At 55.1% G+C, this 19,128-nt stretch overlaps 1 protein-coding gene across 3 annotated transcripts in view; it reads right to left on the bottom strand.

The window, feature by feature from the left end:
* PDE2A (phosphodiesterase 2A) overlaps positions 1-19,128 on the bottom strand; it is a 90,273-nt gene that overhangs the window by 64,785 nt on the left and 6,360 nt on the right. The window lies entirely within an intron of this gene.

The raw sequence follows: 19,128 nt of genomic DNA, 5'->3' as shown, positions 1-19,128 counted from the left end.
AATAAAGCCCAAGCCCTGAGCCTGACACGCCAGACCCTCTAGAACGGCCCCAACTTGTTTTTCCAGCTTTGACCCTCTTGCTGCCACCGTTCCTTAAATTTATACTTCCTGCTCTACTCAGATGGGTCACTGACTCATTCTCACCTCCAGGCCTTTACCCAGGCTACCCACCCCCACTGCCCTCCAGATCCGGTCAGCCTGCTTATGATTCAGGGGCCAGTCGAAGGCCCACCTCCTCCAGGAGGCCTTCCTGCTACCTTAGTCCTCTGGGTCCCTCTTCTTGCATTTTTCCTAGGAGTCATGTCTAGGTCATGGGGGGAGGTGGGGAGCCTGTCTGTCACTAAGCGATGCAGGCCAAGTCAATGTATTTTACTGCATCTTCAAACTAGGGGCAATATGTCCTACTTAATAACACTGTAGAAAACGCTGCATGGGCTAAGATGTTTAAAGGTTCTAGTGTAGAAAAGGGCCTCCCTTCCCTTTTTTGGCCTCAGTTTCCTGCTCTGGAAAGGGGGTGACCAATGTAAGGGCTATTGTAAGGACTGAGTCTGAGCCCAGTGAACAAAGCTCTTGATAAATCTTGAGAGCGGTCACCAGCTCAGTCCTGGGCTCTGGGTAGCCTAGGTGGGACACAGGTACCCAGGAGGTGTCTGTTACAGCCACTGGCCACAGCTCTTTCTTCTTCAGGGGAGGCCATCTCAGACCCTGTGGTCAAGAGCCAACTCTGGCCTGGCACAGCCACCATCTCCTGGGCTCCCAGCTCTACGCAAGACTTCAACAGCACTCACCTCTTGAGAAGTTATTTCTTAAATCTTACTTGGTCTCTCATACTGCAGCTCAGTGGCTGGGGCCCCAGGTACATGCTCTATGATCCCTCAACTCAGAGAGATTCCTTCTGTGTCAATCCTTCAGATTCAACCATTCCTCAGAGGGTTTGAGTCCTAACTCTGCCAGACACTTGCTGTGTGATTCTGGGCAGGTCACTGCACCTCTCTGGACCTCAATTTTCCCATCTGTGAAATGTTAACACACTAGGGTCAATAAACAAACTTCTTCCTTTGGCAGGATACAGAGCCCTTTCACAAACACTCCGTCATGTAATCCCTGAAATTCTCCAACCAGCCCACTCCCAACCAAGGCTCTTCCCAACCAAGACCTTGCCTGAGCTCTCAGGGCCAGGAAGCGACCCTTCCTCCAAGGTCAGGACTCCTCCACACCCCCCAGCAGGTCCCTGCCCCGACTCTACATTCTGTGATTCTGTGCTGGGTTATCACCCTGGCTCATGTCTGGGACCCCCAAGCCCAGACATTCTTAAATGTTCCCAGGTGATGCTAAATTGCTGCCAGGTTTGAGCTGCATCTTGTCCCTCAACCTCAGGCCCATGGACTCGAGGGTCAGAGCCCTCAGGGCTGGGTGTGTGCATCTGGGGCTGGGGTTCTGTGTCCAGAGGCCTTAACATGTACTGAGCAGTTACCTCGTGCCTCACATTTCATCTTCCCAATGACAGTGTGCAGTAGGATCTATCATTAGCCACATTCTACAGATAAGGAAAACTGAGGCACAGAGACACTAAGTAACTTGCCCACAGTCACACAGCTAGTAAGCAGTGGAGCCAAAATCCAAACCCAAGCCATCTGGCTCCCCTCTGTGCCTGAAATTCATGCTCTGCCTCTTGAGGAATGGCACGTGAGATAAACAGATTTCCCCACCTCTCCTTTTGTCCCCAACAATGCAGTGACTAGGGTCCTATGCTCCCAGTCCCTGAACCCTCTGCCCATCTCCGCCACAACAAAGCCCAGCCCCAGCTGTCCCCCCAGCTCCAGCTCAGGAATGCCTGGTCCAGCCCCTCAGCCACCTCTTGTCATCTCCCCAACTTATGGGCCACTCTAAGCTGCCCAGTGGCCCAGCTACCTCAGACTGGATATTTCAGGAAAAGTGACTCAGCCGAGAGCCTGTCAACCTGTGTACAGGGCCCACTCGACCGACTGACTGACCGCAGGCCCTGTCCAGAAAGCGGCCCTCCCTCCTAATAATGACCGCACCTCCCACTGGCGGCCCATTGTGCTTACAAAGCACTTCCTCCCCAGGACTGGTGGGCAGACTCTTCTCCTCCCCGTCTCTCCATCTCTCACACCTAGCACCAGCAGACCCTCCATAGCCCCCAAATCTGCTCCCATCCCCCGTGACAATGTGTCCTGCTTCCACGAGGCTGTCTGGTGCCTGACAGGCACCTCTCCCATTGCTGCTAACCATGGTCAGACCCCTGGGGCCCAGGTTCAAACCTGAGCCTTGCCCTGACATGCTGGGTGCCCTCAGGCCCTCTCTGGCAAGGACTGCCCAGCAGCCCTGAAGGTTGGCCTGGCTCTCCTCGAGGGCTCAGGCAGCTCAGGTGGAGGGAGGCGGGATCTGGGTGGGCCTAGCTTGGCAGAGGCAGCTCCCCTGGGCAGGCGGGCTGCCTGCCTGGGCATGCCCTGCCTAAGGACTGTGAGCAAGGACCAGATCCCAATATAGGAGGCTCCTCAGGAGAGAATGTGTGTGACTCAATCTCTCCATGACCTGGGGTGGAGCCCATGGACTAAAATAGGGCCCCTGCACCCAAGGGGCCCTGCAGAGGGACCATCTAAGGAGCGTCCTGGAGGGAGCTGACATCTCTGTGGCTTCTGCCTCCACTCTGAGCCTGTGCTCAATGCTTTGCCCTGGGGAGGGCATGAGTGTGCACCTGGGCAGGAGTGAGCCACTCTTAGGCAGCTCTGTATGTGTGCTGTATGTGAGGCCCTGCATCCTGGTCTCTGAGCCCGATGTGGGTGAAGGTAGGAGAGGGTATGAGTACAGATGTGTAGGTTTATATCTTTGTGAGGGAGTGTGATACTTCCACGGTATAGCTGAACGTGTGTGTGTGTACACGGATGTGTACATATCTACAGACTACAGGAGCATGCGTGTGTGTGTGCAGACAGGTATGTGTCTGTGTGCAGGTGTATGTATGCACACATCAGGTATGTATGCACAGTTGTGCGTGTGCACAAGTGTCCAAGTATGGTGCACAAATGCATTTACATGTGTATGTGTGTGCAAATGTGTGTGTGTGTGTGTATGACCAAATTCACACTTGACAGAGGTGCTGCCTGTGGCCACTAGCCCAGGTCAGCTCTGAGTGTCCACTGGCTGTGGCCCCAGATGTAGGGGAAAAAACGTGGCTGCAGGTAGATGCTGGGGACAATACGGGTTTTGGCTGAATGGGCAGGGCCTGCTCCCAGAGTCCCAGCAGCAGCTCTGAGTGGGAAAGGGCACAGTGAACTCAGGCCCAGGGGAGAAGGGAAATGGCATGGGTCAGCCACAGGTCTTGTCCATTTCCATAACATTTTCAAGTTATTTGCATACACATTTGTCTCATTGGCAGCAGATGGCTGGCTCCAGGACCCTAGAGGGGGAAGGGAACTCACAGGATTCTGATCAACCTGGGTAGACTAGTCCAGGACCTGCCAATTCACATCAGGCCTGGGGTCCAGAGGACTCAGGCCGTGGCACACCTTAGGCCTTGGTGTCTGCTCTTTATCATCTATACACCACAAGATCCTTCTGCCACACAAGGCTGCCCCAGGCCACACACAGTCAGACACACACTCACTATCTTTCCACAGATACACATATATACTCCCATCACTCCTACATACACACACACACACTCCTATATACACATGGCCCTATACACACACTCACACGGCTCCTACACACAGAGGCACAGGTGGGCGTGCCTGCCCTGGTGCCTCCTTCTCCCGATGCCCAGATTAGCTGGAATAATCTTTTCTTCACCCAAGTCCGATCCTGGCTCACCCCCACCTACATGCCTGGCTCCCCAGTGTCCACAGGATAAAGTTGGAGCCCTGGCCCTGGCTGTTAAGGCCCTTATCCCCCCAAGAAAAACTTCCTTTCCTGCCACGTTCACACTCTGCCTTCTGGCCACATTCCTCACTGCCCTCCAATCCTCCAGCCAGCACTTCCCATCACTCCTCTGCGCTTAAGCCAGGCGCTCAGCCTCGTCACTATACTGTCAGCTCCAGGGGACAGGACTCTTTTTTCTGTCTTTTTCATTGTTGTGACCCCAGCATCTAGAAGGACGTTTGACCCAGAAGAATTGTTCAAAAAGATATCTATGGACTATACGGATCCATGGTAGAACTTCCTCCTAGCCTGTCTGTCCCCTTATGTAGGACTTGCCCAACTGTATTTGCTTCCCTGTAGGCCTCCCCATCAGACCCGGTGCTCCTCTGGAAAGAGACTGGATCTGATTCAGCTCTGTGTGTCCACAGCCAGCACAGGGCCAGGCACAGAGAGCAGAAGTGGAGGATGGATCCGGGAGTAGAGCCCAGGGCATAGTGATCCCCTCAATGAGGCCCAGGGATGTCTGGAAGGTGGGGCCACCTGGGCCAATCACAAAAGCCCACCTGTGCCAGGGAAGAGGGCTACCGACCACCTTCCCCCATTTGAGCCCCTTTCTGAAGTCACTCTGGCGATCCAGCCTCTGCTTGCACTCTCAGGGATGGGGAGCTCACTTTCTTCACAGCCAACCCCTTCCCATGTGGGATAGCTCTGCCTGATGCTGACTCCTCCCACAACACCATGCTATCAAACCCTGATCATCCTGGGCCAAGATTCCCATGGAAACTAGGAAGGAAGATGAGCAAAAGGAGAGGCAGATGACACCTTTCTCAGCAGCTCTACCAACCTTTCCAGCTTTGGGCAGAGGTGGGAAAAGGAGGTCTTGGCTCTCAGCCTACCCCAGGGACAGGCAAGTGGGTTCAAGGTGCTCAGCCTCCCCTCACCCCAACCACCATCCTTAGGAGCCTATGGCAGAGCAGAGAGTGCAGTGCTGAGAAACTCTTCAGCACCCTCCACTGAGCCCCATCCCCTCACTGAACTTCCATCCCCTCACTGAGCCCCATGCCCTCACTGAATTTCCATCCCCTCACTGAGCCCCATCCCCTCACTGAGCTCCATCCCCTAACTGAGCCCCACCACTCCACTGAGCCCCATCCCCTCACTGAGCTCCATCCCCCCACTGAGCACCATCCCCCCACTAAGCCACTCCTTCTCTCATCCTGCTATGGTCCTACCCACCCCATCTCCTCCCCTCACCAGCAGCGCCTGCCCTCCAGTCTATAGGACCTTGAAGGGCTGCTCTGACTCCAGTCCTGGAGTGCCACAGGGAGATGCTTCCTCCTGAGCCCTGGCAGGCAGCCCAGGTGGATGAAGGAAGGCAGGCCAGTCCTCGGCCAAGGGTGGCTGCCCAGAGTCCCACCTAGCCCGGCCTGGACAGCTGCAGCCCATGAGCTGCCCAGCTTTCCTCCACCAGCTATTCCTGGCCTGGCCCTGCTCCAGAGGTGCCCCAGGCTGTAGTTGGTCACTGACCTCAGCCCCGTATACATGCATACACACACACACACACACAGGGCTGCTCAGAGCTGAGCCTGTGAGGGATACCAAGGCACAAGAAAGTCGAAGCAACAGGGACCCAAGGCCCCATGCCCTGAAAACTCTCCGCCAACTCAGAAACTGTCATTCAGGGAGGCACCAATCTGTGGCTTTGAGGTTTCAAGAACTCCCAGAGCTTTTGTTCTAAGAAAATCAGAGCCTCTGTTATAAAGTCCCATTATTCAAAGTCTGTGCTTTTTACATTCTATGAACGTGAGAGCCTGGAGTCCTGAAAACAGAGGAGCCCGGGGTTCAAACGTTCTGTTATTCTGACTGCCTGAGATGCCAGGACCACGGGACCCCAACACCAGGGCTTCCATGCCCCTCTGAGCCTGATGGCCTGTGGGCCTGAGTCTCTGAGAATACCAGACAAGGGAGAGGGCGGCACGGCTCCCCTGCACACAGGAGCGGTATTCCGGCCTCCACCTTTTTGCTTACACCATTCTCCATGCCTAGGGCTCCATCGCCCTCCTCTCCGCTAATAAAATCTTAGACAACTTTAAAGGAGAAGGGAGGGGAACGCCAGCAGCGACTACCTTCTAAGTGCCAGGCCCACCCGTTGATTCTCTCATTTAATCCTCCTGATATTATTAGCCCGACTTTACAGTTGATAAAACTGAGGTCCTGGGACATGAGGTCATTTGCCTAAAGTCACACAGCTAGAAATAGTAGAAGTCCAAACCCAGCCCCTTGCAAACCCGTGCCTCCCAGTAGCAGGCTGACTCATGAGAAGACCCCAGAGGGCCTCTCTCTCCGCTCCCTCCTTGGCTTGAGGGCCACACAGGAGGAGCTCCTCCCACCCCAGCAGGTGCCCAAAATCCAGAAGGCAGAGACCATGGCCCTTTCTTCTCTCACCTCCCCAAGCTGGAGGCAGCCTAGCGCCAGCCATATTTCCTATCCTGATTGATCGAAAGGCGCTCGATCTGCAAAGACTCTGTGGTGGGACTGGGAGATGTGGCATTTCGTCTCTAAGCACCCGTCGCTATGGAAGCCAGATGCTGCCAGCCCATGGCCTAGCAACAAGGCCCGGTGTGGTGCGGGGTGGAGGGCATTGTAGGGGCTTCTGAGGCAGCCAGCAAGAGACAGGGAGGGTGGACTACTCTGTTCTCCAGGCTGGAGGGCTGGACCTGCTGCCCTGGCTAGGCTTGCAAGGGGAGGAAGAAGACAGATGGGGTGGGATCAGGCAGGCTCTGAGAGACAGAGACTCAGAGATAATGGCAGAAAGAGACTTGCAGAGACAGACAAAGGGAGCCCAGAGACAGCAAAAGGCAGAGACATCACTGGAGAGAGGGAGATGCAGGAAGGTGGAAGAAGACAGAGCTGGGCAGAGTCGTGGCACCCACTTAGACAGACAAGTGGCAGGGAGGGACTGACTCCCAGACAGGCCCGACTGCCGGGGAGGGAGATGGTGTGCTGGAGAGCAGGAGGAAGCCGCAGGGGAATGACAGAGATGGATGGACGCGTGACAGGAGGAGATAAGCCTGAGGCAGGAGGCAATAGAGAAGCCGATAATAAAGGAAGAGGGACGAGGAACGGAGAGGCAGGCAGAACAACTCGGACTGCGAGGCTGAGCAGACAGCAGCAGGGGCAAGACAGGCCAGTACGAGGCCAAGGGCACCGAGGTCACAGAAGTCCTGAGCTGGCCCAGTCCTGAGCCCTTCCTCTTTGGTCTGCCCATCTGTGGCATGGTGTCACCAGCCTTGTACCAACATCCCACCACCTGGCCTCTTTCCCAGAACACAGAATCATTTAGACACAGACTCTCAGAAAAGAGACTGGTCGGAGGTCCCATGCTTCTTGTACCCCCAGGGACAGGTCTTGCCCAAGAAGGTACCATGAGGCAGGACCTGAAACAGCAGGAAGTCAGGCCTTGGGGATCCCAGGCCAGAGTTCCCTCCCCAGCCTCGCCCGAGTCCGACCACTCCTTGGTTACCCATGGAGGCACTGTCGGTACAGAGAGGCACACCTGTCCCCCGACCAAAGTGAACGAGAAGATGACAGAGCCTAAGATGGGGCCCCTTTACTTCCTTCTTCCTCAACGACAGGTCCTGTGTTGGGGTCCTGGGGATCCAAGGATGGAGCAGACAGCGTCTGGTGGAGAGATGGCCGAGAGCTGTCCCTTTTGGGGCTGTAACTGGGGAAGGCAGGCTCTGGGAAACCCAGAGTGGCCTGGGCCCCTGGGGGCAGGGAAGTGGCAGACATTTGACAGGTGACATCTCCTTTAATCCCCACCATAAACAGATGAGAAGACTGAGGCCCCCAAAAGGAAAGTAACTTTGCCCTAACCACCACCAGCCAAACCAGGACTTGAACCCAAGTTGGAGAGCCTGGTGGAGGCCCTTCTGCCAGGGTGGAGGCAGCTGCTCCAAGAAGGGGGGTGATCCAGTCCTGCTCAGGGGCCCTTCCCAGGGGGAGGGTGGGGAGGGTCCTGAGCCCTGCCCTGGTCACCACTCCTCCCAGCACCAGACGTCCCCCTCCTATGTCAGAATGGGTGACAGGGCTTGGCTAAACTCTGCCAGGTGTCAGGTACTAATCTCTCCCTGTCTCTCAGTGCTAACTGTTCCTGGGGTTGTTAACACCGTCAGCAGCACCTGACAGCTGCTCTGGGTGCTCATGTGCCCCTGAAGGTGCCCCATCCACCCCCATCAGCCTCACTCTCTCCAGACTCCTGAGGGAGGAACAAGACAAGGACTAATTAAGTGCCTACTATGTGCCCCTAATGGTGTGAAGCACTTTACCTTCATTATCTCATTAAACTGCCCATGAGGGCTCTGAGGACTCACCCCCGTCTCTTTCAGCCTCTGGCCCCTGGCCTCCCTGCCTGCCCTCCCCCCATATCGCAGCACCCACCCTGGGAGCAGCCTCCAGGGCAGGGTGGCCCCATAGCAGTGGGTGCACATAGGGGCCTGGTAACTGGTAATCTGAGTCTCAGCTGCAGTGCCCGTGGTGGGGACAGTCCGGGAAGCAGGGGGAAGGTGTAGGGTCAGCAGGCGGCAGGCAAAAGGCGAGAGGAAGGGGAAGGGGAGTCAGGGGTCGGGGAGGCAGGGACGGCAGGCTGCTGCACACCAGCCTCGCTCCACATACACACACTGCATGCTGGGCCTGGGCTGCAGGCCAGAAGATCGACTAGCGGCGCCACACTCCCCTGGGCCCTGGTTCCTGGAAGGCGGTGCTGCAGGGATGAGCAATCCACTGACCACCTCCTAGTCTCCTCTTCCCAATGCCTGGAAGCTGCCTCCTCCATGCAGCCTCCGGGCTGATCAGTGTCATTGCCAGGGTGAGAGTCTGGGGGCAATGAACAGTGACCTGTCATCTCTTCCTCAGCCCAGCACTCTCCCTACTCCTTGGGAACCTGGTCCAGGTAGACAGGGGGTGCAAGGGCCTACATGGAGGCTCATGATCATACATACACACGTGTACGTGCGCATGTGTGTGCGTGCATGTGTGTGCATGCATAAGTCAGTCAGTAGAGCAGAGGAGATGCAAATACAAGATGTGAGCCAAACGACCTGGGTTCAAATCCAAGCTCCTCCATTATCTGGATGTGTGAGCCTGTGCAAGTCACTTAACCTCTCTGAGCCTCAGTTTCCTTATCTGTGCAGTGGGGTTACCAACAGTACCCAACTAATAGGGTGAATGAGGTTACACGTGCAGAACTCCGGCACAATGCTTGGCAGACAGTATTTTTTGACACAGAAGAGCCTTTGTTATTGTGACTGTGAGGGTATGTGCATGTTTGTGTGTGCATGTATGCGTAAGTGTGCATGTATGCATGTGTAGGTACCCTTGGGAGGTCCAGGAGGGATTTTTGGTGCTCCAGTAAGGGAGTGTAGGCTGCTCCCTAACCCTCAACTCCCGTGGAATCTGGGCTACAGCCGCACTCTCAGTTGGCCTCAGAAAAGGGGGACTTGCTGCACCCCCTGAAAAAACCCACCTGTGCTGGGCGAGGCTGTGTGGGGGAGATGGTTGGCCTAGCGGCCACCCGGCAGAACTGGTGATTAGGAGGTTAACGGCCTAGCATCCGGAAAAGAATGGGAAGGAGGCTGAGCTGTGGGACTATCCATCAAAGCTGGCAGGCCCAGCAATGCTGCACAGCAGGATGGAAGAGCACCAAGGGGACAGCGGTGAGGTGGGGGAAGTGTGGACAAGCTAAGGGCCAGGCAGCCAGGCCCAGCCCAGCACTGACCTTTTCAGTAACCCTGAGTGAGTCACTGTTACCTTGGGACCTCAGTTTCTTCATCAGGACAATGGGGCTAAATGTCTCTTTCTGCCCAGGGAAGTTCCAGCCACAGCAAGCCCAATATCAGGCCCCAGGGCCAGTAAGAGCCCCAGAGAGAGTGTGAGGGGCTCAGAGACGCCCTTACCTCCTACAGGTACCCAACTCAGCCAGAAATCTCTGAGGGTGCAGAGTAAGAGGATATGGCAGGGTGTCTGGACTGGGAGCCCGAAGACCCAAGTTTGAATCAATTTCAGACTCCAATCTCTTGCTGACCTTAGCCAAGCCCCTGACTTCCCAGGTCATTCCCTGGATGCCCTCCCCCACTATCACCACCACACACACTCCCAGCCCATCCCACAGAGGCAGGAAGGGCCATAAGCACAGCCCTTGCCTATACAAATTTCATTCAAACTGAGGGCAAAGTCACGCATGGGCCCTCCCCACCTTTTGGAGGTGGCGGTTACCTGGAAAAATCCTGGCCAGCAAGTCTGGGGCAAGAGGTTCTAGCTGGGGTCTAGCAGGACCCTAGCAGAGCCCAAAGTCTCAGTCTGTCTCTAATGACCTCAGCAAGCTGGATCAAGTCACTTTCCCTCTCTGGGCCTGTCTTCCGGTCCCCAAAATCAAACAAGCAACCACAACAAAGACCTTCAGGAGCTCTTCTTGTCCTGGGGGACAAACTGTCAACTCCTCATTGCAGCCACTCCCTCCCAGTCCTTCCCAGCCTCCACCTTCCTATGCTTCCCACAGTTAGGCTGCACTGGACTTCCATCCAGCCCCCAACCCTCTGTATGTCTCACCTCTGGACTCATGCCTCGTAGGTCACCAGTTCACCTCTGGACCTCTGCCTCTCCACTGAAAAACCTCCTCCTCGTTCAACAGGGCCAGAAGCGGTATCAACCCCTCTGCAGAGCCACTGGCAGAGCCCCTGGCAGAGCTAAGCCAGACACCCTTGCAGAGCCAGTAGTGACTCCCACACATCTCTGGAGCCTAGACCAGGATGTGTCTGTGTCCCCATCAGACTCTGAGCTTGCGAGGGTGAGGGCTGGGCTGGGCCGGATTCCCGGGTAGGGAAAAGGTGGGCAGCCCAGGGCCTCAAACAGGGATGGGGATCAGAGAAAATGGAAGAAGGAGAAGGAGGAGGAAGGGAGGGAGGAATGAAAGAGATAAGAGAGGAGGGAGGGACAGCAACAACTGTCCCCAAGGTCTCTTTGGATCTAACAATCTGAAGGAACTCTAGTCCCCTCCAGAGAGAGCCCCCATGCCCTGGTCCCTGCTCCATCCCCCGCTCACCTCCCCCTCCCTCCCCTTTTGGCCCCAGCTCCTGTCACACACACCAGGACAAAGGCCCAGAGCCAAAGGGGTCTCTGGCCTCTGCCGCTGCACCCTGACTGGAGGCTAGGAACACGCCTGGTAGTCATAGAGATGCTGTGATGCTCTCATCACCAATTCATCGCCCGAGCCCTGGGAGGCCTGCAAGGTGTGAGGAGAGCTGGTCAGAGCTGATCAGAGTGGCCAGTGGGACAAGAGTCCTGGGGCTGTGGGCCTGGGGGAGGGTCAAGGATTAAACTCCATCACCCCAATCCAGCTGTGTCCTCCCCTCAGCCTCCCAATGCCCTGGAAGGAAGGAGGAGCACAGAACTTTCCCTAGGCTGTTCTGTACACCTACTGTGTGCCCAGCTCAGTCCACCTCAGAGGTGGTGGTCAGTGAAGGCCAGGACATGAAGCCTCACACCCCAGCGTCTGTGAGCAGGTGTCCAGGCCCTGCTGTTCCCAGTGGGGCAGGGAGATGTCCCTCCTTAACGTCACAGGGGCTGAGAAGGGGTGGAGGGACGGGGAAGGAGGTGAGCCCATATGTTGTGCCATCTCCAGGCAGGCAGGTGCCAGGTATTCCTAAAAAGTAACTCATTCAATCCTCCCAGAAAACCTACAGGGTTGGAATTATTACTCCATTTTACAGATGCCTGGATGTTCTCTCTGCCTAAATCTTCCCAGTCAATCCCATCCCCTCCTCCAGGAAGCCTTTCAAGATGCCTCACCCCACACTCATCCCCACTCCTCTGAACTCCCAGTGATGGTGGATGAGGGTCCTGGTCTCCCCAGTCAGACCGGACTGCTGGTTCCTCCTTCTCCCACCTGGGGTTGCAGAGGGCTCACAGGGCGGACCCTCTCCTCCCAGCTACCCTCCCAGCAACTGGAAGACCACGCCCATTAACACAGTCTGGAGCTGTCCGTGGTCCTGAACCCTCCCAGTGCGGCTTTTGCCTGTTGGAAGTCACCTGTTCCTCAGCCTGGGGGAGAAAGGCCAGACTCCACCTGTGAGGCACCCCTGCCCTCCTCTCACCTAGTTCTTTCATTCACAAAACCTCAAAACAAGGAACCCATTTGGAGCAGGAGAATGGGAATGAAACTAACATGCATTCGCTCAACAACCATTTATTGAACACCTACTACGTGTGGCCCTGTGAATGGAGGTTGGGATACAATAGTGAACAAAACAGATCTATCTCCAGCCCTTTTGGAGATTTTGGTCCTGTAAAGTCAGCACTGGGGTTTGCTTTACACACATTAACCCAGTTGATCCTCACAATATATATGAAGGTGGATATTATTATGCCCATTTTACAGAGAAGGACACTGAAGCTTGGAGTGATAAAAGAATCTGCCCAAGGCCACACAGCTAGTAACCAGTAAAGGTAGGATTGAAACCGGGATGTGTCAGACCCCAAGTCTCATTCTTGCTCCAGTCCTGGGTGGGGAAGGGAGTCACAGACCTAGTCTCTGCCCTCCAAGAGCTTATAATCTAATTTACTTGTCCCAGTTCTCCAGTAAGCACCACTGGCAAGTGCCCCTGGAGTCTGCTCTGAATCCCTCCTGCTGCAGCTCTGACTTGGCCTCTCTTTGTTGGGACTTCAGTGGGGCGGAGGATCAGCTTTCATCTCCTTGCAGACACCTGGGGTGCTCCTATGAGCTCCCAGCCCTTTCTCCACCCCCACCTTGCACAGAGGCCTCCTTCCACAGGAGGGAGTGAGGTGTGTGCTCTAAAAATACCTTAATCCCTCCCTGCTCGCGCTCTAATTAAGCTGAGTGAGTCACTACTTTAAGTAATTTATTGCTAGTTACATAATTGCTTTAATATTTGGTTCTAGAACTGGGGAACAAAAGTGCCCCCCTTCTTTTCAGGGAATTGCTAATCCACAGAGGGGTTTATGGCCCCTGCTGGGGGGAGACAGAGAGAGAAGTGAAATCATCTCGGACAGGCCCCTGCCGAGGTCTGGACCAACGCATGGCCATTTCCACCATGGCCGCAGGGCGCACCTGAGCTGAGGAGGGGCAGGTTTGTGGGCACCAACTCTCTACTCTCTGCCACCCACTCTGGGGATTTCTGAGGTCACCACTGCCAGCTGGCCCAGCCCTCAGACCCAGAGCCTACCCTAAGGAGACCACGGCCTGAGCATCCCTTCCCCAGAGGCCTCATTGCCTCTGCCAGTCCACAGGAATCAAGGCCCAGAGAGGGTGAGCAGTTCCTTGGTGTCTCCCAGCACATCAGAGTCAGCCCCAGTCTATGTGCCCAGGTTGTCAGCTCAAGGAAAACCAAGCACGTCTCTCAGCCCCATAAGAAGTCACCCCCAAAGGGGATTAACTGCAAAAGGCACAAGGGAAGTTCAGGGGGATGATAAAAATATTCTTTTCTTGATTGAAATGGTGTTTATATGACTGTATATAGTTACCAAAACTCATTGAATCATACACTTTAAATCGGTGCTTTTATTGTATGTAAATCATACACCAAATAAAATGGATGTAAAAAAATAAAAATACATTTTAAAAAAGAAGTCACACCCCCACCTTCTGGGTCTCCACAGCATAACAGCTGTGCAGGGTTGACAGCCATGCAGAAACTGAGAGGTGTAAAGAGCCAGCTAGGGAGGACACATAGTAGGTACTCACACAGCAGATGTTTGTTTCACTCCCTTCCAATTAGCAAGGACTCACTAGGCACCTCCTGGGTGCACTTGCACATCCCTGATCTCATCGGCTCTCTCCCAACTCTCACACAGCCCAGAGAGGGAGCGGAACCTCGTGCCAGGTGCATTACACACTTTGTCCCATTGAATCCTTGCAGCAGCGCTAATGAGGTGGACTCTATCATTGTCCCTCAAAAGAGGGAACAAAGGTGGCAGAACTCGCATAGGTCCTGCAACTAAGAGTGGAGAAACTGAGATGTGAACCAGGAGACAGTCCCCAAGGCTCATAATCACTCGCCTCTATCCACCTCTTTCGCCACACTAAGCAGCACAGGTTAGCAAGCCAACGCACAGAGGACGTGTCTCTGACCCCCAGCCTTCAATAATGAGGTTTTCACTAGGCTTAGAAGTAGAGCCTGGGTACATCCAAGCAAGGAAGACAAGTGAGCATGTGTGAGCTCAGAGAGGTGGCAAGAGGCAGGCCTGGCTTTGGGAAGGAGGGAACTGGGTCAGGCAGCAAGCCTGGAAGAAAGACAAAAGAAATCAGACAGAGTCTGAGAAAATGAGGCAGAGGGCATCTGGCCTCTACTCAGGGCATCAGGGCATCAGGCCCTGAGCAGCAAGGGGCCCTCACTGCTATTCTTGACTCACTCCCCCTCAAATTTGTCTCTGCCCAGTTTCTCGGCCCTAATCGGCCATTCACAACCACAGTCACTACTTCACGGGGCACAGGCAAAAAGCCTTTACCCCTAAACTTGTCAAAGACTCGTTGGAAAACACTTAATGATGCCATGTGGCAGGAGACAGCTCTGAGGTCGGGGAGTATAGAAAGGCCACCAAGATCTGAGGAATGATCAGAGTTAGCCAGGTGAAGGGAGGGGGCATCGAGGGGTGTTCCAGGCAAAGAGAACAGCATATGCAACAGCCCAGAGGTAAGAGACACTGCATAGGTCAGGAAGAAAAGGTGGCTCAGTCCGGTTACACAACGTAGTCTGTGTCTACACCGAGTGTGAGTGTTTCTGTGGGTCTGCACCATGCGTGTGCTGAATCCACGTGTGTGTTGCATGTCTGGGTATGTACAGCCTAGGTTGTGTGTACAGGTGTTGAAGTTCATTCTGTTTCTTTTGTTTCTAGGTCAATTTTTAGATTTATCCTGTGTCTGTTTCTCTGTGTATATTGATGTCCGTGTCGTGCGTATGGTGTGTCTGTGTGTGCACTATGGTCTGCTTATTTGCGTGTGGGCTTCTGCCTGTTGAGTTTTTCTGTTTGTGTGTGTTTGTTACACATGCCTGTATGTGTGTGGCTGGGACACTTGGTCCCTTAGCTAAGGCAGCCGGGGCCAGAGAAGCCCAGGGCAGGCGAGGGGGTCAGGGGAGGGGGAAGGCGCTGGAGCTGGACTGCAGGTGCCCAGAGTAGCACCTAATGATTGTCAAGCACTTAGTGGGGCAGACGCTGCACCAAAGATGCTAATTAACACTGATAATGAGTCAGCAGCCTGAGGCCCAGCAGAGGCTGAAAGTGGGTCCCCACTGGCACCCGGCACTCAGATGAGCCGGCTGGGCTGAGGCCCCTAATCCCCCCAGCAACAGGAGGGGGCCATCTCACTGACTCATCTCCCAGGGAGGCTGAAGGCCCAGGCTCTGGACAGGAAGAAGGACTGAGATCAAACTCCAGGATGAAGGTCTTAAAAGAGAGGACTTTGATTAGACTTGGCAGTGGACAGGTCGTAAGTGTTACTAAGAGATGAGGTAGCAGTGACACAGTTCTGCTCTTGGGGGCTATGGTCTGAGGGAGTGGCCTCTGGGTGCCATGGATGGGCGCTCTGGATAGTGGGAGCCACAGGCAGGATGAGGCAGGGAGGGATGCCCCTGGAGGGGGATCTAGAGTTGCCACACAGAGCCTGCCTGGTGGCACAGTGGTTAAGTTTGTGTGCTCTGCTTTGGCAGCCCAGGGTTCGTGGGTTCGGATCCTGGGCACGGACCTAGCACCACTCATCAAGCCATGCTGTGGCAGGCATCCCACATATAAAATAGACGAAGATGGGCACGGATGTTAGCTCAGGGCCAATCTTCCTCAGCAAAAAGAGGAGGATTGGCAGGAGATGTTAGCTCAGGGCTAATCTTCCTCCAATAATAATAATAATGATAATAATAATAGAGTTGCCACACATCCCTGCATTGGTGGGGGGACACTGGGGAACTAGGGCCATAGCTCAGGCAGGTGAGCTGGGAGGTGGGGGCTGTCACTCTTCCCCTAACCTGTCTACACAACTCACGTGTCCTCAGCCACCCCGACGCAGCCTTCTTACCGCTCACCTGGGTCTCCACACCAGCCTCCTCACTGGCACCTCTAACTCACCCTCCACTTGGAGCTTCCTAAACCCAAAGCTAACCATGGCCTGAAAGAGATTCTTCAGCAGCCCCAGTGCTGCCCAGACGGGGAGCTGGATGGTCATGGCAGCAAGTAGCTCCAGCCCAACAATAGACGACTAGGGGCACGTGAGTGCACTCAGAAATCACTGGTGGTGCCTGAGCACGCACCAGGCCTCAGGGAATGTGACAAGGTGGTGTTCAGAGACAGGGCCTGGCTTCTGACTCTAGCTCTGAGACCAACCAGTTGTGTGACCTCAGGCAAGCCGGCACCCTCTCTGGGCTTCAGCTTCCCATCATCCATTTGTCCCTCTAGAACCCCACTCTTTCCTGCTGTGCTCTGTGTCCGGGAGGCTGACTTCCAGTGCTGCTTCACTCGGAGCCCTCGCCCTCTGGCCTCCAGTCGGGTTCTGCCAATGAGGGCAGGAGAGCAGAGTGAGAGAGGGCTCGGGGTATTTACATCCTCACCCACCCCGCTCCTGTGACAGCTGCTGTCAGGCAGCCCCTCATCCACGACCCTGGCTCTAGGATCTGGAGCACCCTCCTTGCCCCTCAGGTCTCTTGGGTGCTAGTCCTCAGTACCCTGACAGGGTCTGTTGGTTCCCTTACCCTGCCCCACCTCCGTAATAGTTGCTTCACCAAACTGCCTTCAGTTAAACCATTTGAGTGGGTCACCTGTTTCCCCTCTACAAAACAAGCCTAGGTCCTTGAAGGCGAGTTGAGGTGATTAAACAAGCTAATTTGAAAAGATCAAGGGCACTCCGTAAACGTTAGTTCTCTCCATTCAGCCCCCAAACCCCACCCCACTTGGAGCTTTGAGATAACTGAATTCTCTGGCATCAGAAGCACGTGATACTGGGCTGCCTGCTTCTCTCCACTCCTACCCCAATTCCTGCCCAGGCCCCAGCACAGGAAGCGTCCAGCCCTGCCCCACCCAGAGCCCACGTCTGAGCCCCCAGCCAGGGGCCTCCCACCCTAGAGTCCCCCACGTCTCAGCACAAAGGAAGCTGCCTGTGTATCTGTCTGTCTGCTGTCTGCTCCCTCCCGGCCAGCGCTGAACCAGCACAGCCGCTGCAGACTGGCCCAGTACTACCCATCGCACCCCCAGCCCCACCAGAGTGTCCTCGCAGGCAGCCCCCTGCTTCCAACCCCAAACCTCCAGGATGACAAAGTTCTCTCCAATTTTCCAGAGAAGGGGATCTCCCTGCTTCCAGCTAGACTGTCTAACTCCACACCCTTCCATGGCCCAGGCCGCCAGGGGGAGTAGTCTGGGGCTCAAACCTCCCCAGGGCTGAGGCGTGTCCTTCTCTGGCCCCTGCATGGCAGTTTCAGCTTGAACAGACTTCAAGAGAGTTTGCACCCCACTTCCCTGCTAGGGCATGAGTCTCTCCTGCAGCCTCCTTAACCAGGCTGCCCAGCCCCTGCTCACACCTCCCCGGCCCATGGACAGGGAGCTGCTCCATCCCTCCTAGGCAGCTCCTTCCCTCTTGGACTGCACTGCCTCCCTCACACTGAGCCAAGCCGGGCCTGCAGGACGCCCCCACAACCCCAGCGCTGCCTCAGTACCAACAGCCCAAAGAGAGATTATAGGGAAAGCTTCGAATGTTAAAACAGTAGAAACCTAAAAAAGCATCTGATGCAAAGATGAAGAAATTGAGGCTTCTAGAGGAGGCCCCTCCCCTGGTCCCACCCACTGCTGGGCTTCTCTCCATGGAGTCTCCCTGCTCCACGGAATGACAGACTTCACAAGTTCCTGGGAGGAGTCTCGAGTCTCGAGTCTCGCAGCAGGCAGCAGCTCTGGCAGAAACCTCAAAGGCAGCATCTGAGGCCCGGGAGGAGCGGGAACGCTCAGGTGCAGGAGGTGGCCTCCTGCCCCAGACTTGGATCTCTACTTCGAGCTCCCCACGTGCTCCAGAGGCTGGAGGCAGCGAGGCCTTTCAGGCCAGACACACTCCTCTCTCTGCTCCAAGCCCTGCCATCTCACCCTAGGTCCTGCTGTGTAACCTTCAGTTAATCACTATCACTCTCTGGGGTTCAGTATTTGCATCTACACAAGAAGACTGGACCGTGAGTCCCTGAAACTCTCTAGTGGGATGCAGGTGTGGCCACTGAGTTCCCAGGGAGAACGGAACCTAGTCACCTCTCAGCCACGTCCAGCATCTCAATCTGATAGCCCAGGATCCTGACTCGCCCAACCTGAGCCTGAAGACAAAGAGAGCCCGTTCCTCCTAGGGCCCTCACTGACTAAGAGGGGTCCCAGGTTCCCCTGAGGGAAGCTCAGTCCCACACATGATGGTCCCTTCAGCTCATGTCCACACACATCTTGTCTACCTCCAGGCAGGTGGGACCCAGGAGAGAAAGTGTTGAGTGGCCAGACCTTGGGCGTGGCCTTGCTGGGTCAGCAGAACAGGGGTATGTGCCTTCACACACATTCACCCATCCACATTCTCACACTCGAACGTGGACACCCATGTACACAGAGGTGCATACCCACACATTTTACTAGAACATATGTACATAACACTCTGCACATAGGCACACACACACACCAGCCACATTCACATGCACATAACCATTTACTGATAAATCAGGCATAAAAATGGACACTCACATGTTCACAATATGAATATACCTACACTTTTATACAAACACTGATCCACATACTCTGTCTCAGAACCATATACACACGGGCACAAGTGGAAGCTCACACTGAGGAGTGCGCACACACACACAAAGAAACACAGATAAGCCAACCACCTTCACCTCCAGCTCAGTATCAAGCAGATCACGATCCAATAGAAAGCCAGATCCCGCTGCACTGTCACTCTAAATCCATTCCCAAATCGAATCCCATCCAAGAACTGGGAGGAGAACATTTCTTCTCTCCTGGCTTAACACCAATTCTCAACCTGGAATCAGGTCTCTGGAGTTGGCTAGGGCCCCTCTTAGCCTCATAACCCAAGGTGCCCAGCCCCTGCCTTCTGTCCCTCGAGCCCAGCTGCTCATCTGCTGAGATGTCTAATCATCCACGTCGTGCCTGGCCTTTGCCATCTGGAACAATAATCCGGGGAAAGAGCAGGAGCTTTGGGGGCAGATGGACCTG

The sequence above is a fragment of the Equus przewalskii genome, chromosome 6, assembly GCF_037783145.1.
Source record: "Equus przewalskii isolate Varuska chromosome 6, EquPr2, whole genome shotgun sequence".
Lineage (NCBI taxonomy): Eukaryota > Metazoa > Chordata > Mammalia > Perissodactyla > Equidae > Equus > Equus przewalskii.
This window is presented reverse-complemented; position numbering and strand designations above follow the sequence as displayed.